This window comes from Nannospalax galili, unplaced genomic scaffold (genome assembly GCF_000622305.1).
Source record: "Nannospalax galili isolate Female #2095 unplaced genomic scaffold, S.galili_v1.0 scaffold881, whole genome shotgun sequence".
Classification (NCBI taxonomy): Eukaryota; Metazoa; Chordata; class Mammalia; order Rodentia; family Spalacidae; genus Nannospalax; species Nannospalax galili.
In genome coordinates this window covers 807,458-810,465 of record NW_008344709.1, presented here as the reverse complement: position 1 = coordinate 810,465, position 3,008 = coordinate 807,458, and positions in this window count along the sequence as shown.

The following is a 3,008-nucleotide window of genomic DNA, read 5'->3' as shown; positions in this document are numbered from 1 at the left end:
AACGGAACTACCCTGAGTGGGTAGACAATCCTGCTCCCAGAAGATATGGATTATTAATTGAAAATCATAGCAACAGGAATGGAATACCTCCCTTGAGTTATTGATGATGGAGAACCCAGAAGCCTCCAAAATAGCACAGACTATTGTCTTTGCTTTGGATTACTCACAATAACTGCATTGTAAGTCCTTATCACTAAGAACATAACACACTTTTGCTGCAGGACACAAAGAAAACATTCTGAAATTAACCTGGAACTTCTTCCTTCCCCAAAATTGATAGTGTCAAAAAGTACTATTCAGGCTGCTATGGGAGAAAAGATATCAATGGTCTTACCCAGGGCTGGCCTACCATGCTACAGTACCAACCTTCTAGATAAGTTTCACAATAACTGCATTGTAAGTCCTTATCACTAAGAACATAACACACTTTTTCTGCAGGAAACAAAACATTCTCAAATTGACCTGGAACTTCCTCCTTCCCAAAAATTGGTAGTGTCAAAAAGTGCTATTCAGGCTGCTATGGGAGAAAAGATATCATTGGTCTTACCCAGTGCTGGCCTACCATGCTACAGTACCAACCTTCTAGACAAGATGTGTCTACTGGTGCAACAGTGGCATGATTGCTATGGCTTAACTAACTGATTTCTGATTGAATTTAAGATCTGTTTCACAGGAGGGATTTTGTGTCTATTCCTGTAATCCTGATAAGAAAATCCATGATTTATAAACTCATGGGTTCTAGGGTAGAAGTTGCTGTTATTTTCTTAAAGAATTATATTGCTCTATTGTCTTTGAAATGTTTATGTTTGTACCTACAGACCTGGGCTGTTCTCAACCATTGTCAGAGAAGCTCCTTTATACAGTAGACAACAATCCATGTAGAGACCCATGACTATTCAAAGTGCTGAGACAGAGAGTGTGATTGCTCAGCCTTAAACTGGACCTCTTTATCACCCCCATAACCCTTCACCAAAACTACAAATCTGGATGTACCAGTTGTTGGTTAATGAACAACAACTATATTAAATGTACATTGATTGTGATGAATCTATTACATAGGGACAATAATTATCAAGAAAATTATCAAGGGCCTACTAGAAGCACACACTGTCCAGTCACTACAAAGAAGAAGATATATAAGGTAGGATAAGGTAGAGTCAACTTTGCTGGGCTGTGCATCAAAAGTCAAAGATTATAGAAGCATTCTTTATATTCACATGGGTTTTCTGTGGGATTCTGAGGAGAAATTGCTGGAAGATGATATCATATCATGTTATATGCTATATTTTTAAGGAACATGGAGAAAATGAAAGGGCATTGGTGAGTTCCTGAATCCATGTTCTACTGTAGAAAATCTCACTGGTACTTGTGAAAGAAAGAAGTGATATCATTTCCATAGAACCACCTTAAATGTATGTGGATTAAACTGGACAGAGCCATGTTAAGAGATTTAAGCCAGTATCCAAGAGACAAACATTGTTCTTCTCATTTGTATTTCCCAGTTGATATATAGAGTCCTAAAACTGTGTGTGTGTACATGACATGAATGTTGAAGTGACACTAAGGGGAAAAGAAAGGAAGAGTAAGGGAAAGAGAGAGAAAGGTGAGGAATGGCTTTGGGGCAGAATGTAATCTACAGTCAAGTCTTCTGTCTTATACAAACACAGCACTATGTACAAGAAAAATCAAAATAGGCATATGAATAATGCTGTATTTTAAAATATGTGACTAGTTTAGATAACATAATTTAGGAAGCTTGATGAAGAATTCCAATTTACTTTGTATGTTAATCAAACATAAAAAGAAAAATAAACCTATGGATCCAATGTATCCTATGGCTAAACAGAAATTTTATTTGGATTCTCCCAGACACACATCCAAGGCAGGGGATGTTTTGGAAGGGGAGGAAGAAAGAATGTAAGAGCCAGAGGTTTAGAAAGAGTGCTCTGGAATGCTATTTACTGAACATAGCATGGCTCTTATATTCATGAACTCAAATTAGTTGTGATTACAATCAAATTGCCAAAATTGAAGCATATATGGTAGATGTCATCTGTAGGCCCCATCCTTTAATTAAGAGTTATTTGTAGTTGATAGCTTCATAGAGAGGGAGAATCATTCTTTAGGAGACTATAGCTATTGGTAGATTGCTCATACTCCAAACACTGCCTTCCATACCCATGTAGATGGACAGCACAAATGATATCTGAGGTTATCAAAATATAAAAAAAGAAAAGATAACTGAGGAGCCTGGAGAAATGGCTCAGTGTTTAAGAGCACTGACTGCTCTTGCAGAACACCTGGGTTCAGTTTCCAGAACCCACATGGTAGCTAACAATCATCTGTAACTTTAGTTGCAGAGAATCCAATGCCCTCCTCTGACTTCCATGGGCATTGCATGATATGGTGCAGTTACATATATGCAGGCTATACACTCATACAGATAAAAATAATAAAATATTTTAAAAGATAAATGAAATTAGATGGGCATATTGTGGAGGACGTGAAAGTGGCTGAAAGGGAAATGAAGGTGGATATTTTCATATTTCATTGTATTCACATAGGGAATTCTTAAGGATAAAACCAACAACTGGTACATCCAGATTTGTAGTTTTGGTGAAAATATAACATGACTAAATTTGGAAGATTCTTCAATAATCTATAGGATAACTGTTTTCATTCAAGTGTTTCTTAGATTTAGAAGTGATTTAGAAGAATTTGACCTTGCGATTTTTCTGCAGTAAATTATAATTTAAAAGTGCTAACTAGAATACTTTAATATCCTTGTCATTAAATCTCACTTGCAACTTAGGATGTCCTAAAGAATGTCTAATTTATTCTTAACTTGAAGCATGGAATGAAACATAAAACTATTCAAATCCCAGCATCCACATGGCATCTAACAACTTCCTGTAACCCCAGTCCTTGGGAATCTGACAGCCTCTTCTGACCTCTGCGGGCATTGCACAACACAGGTGCACTTACCTACATGCAGGCAATACACACAT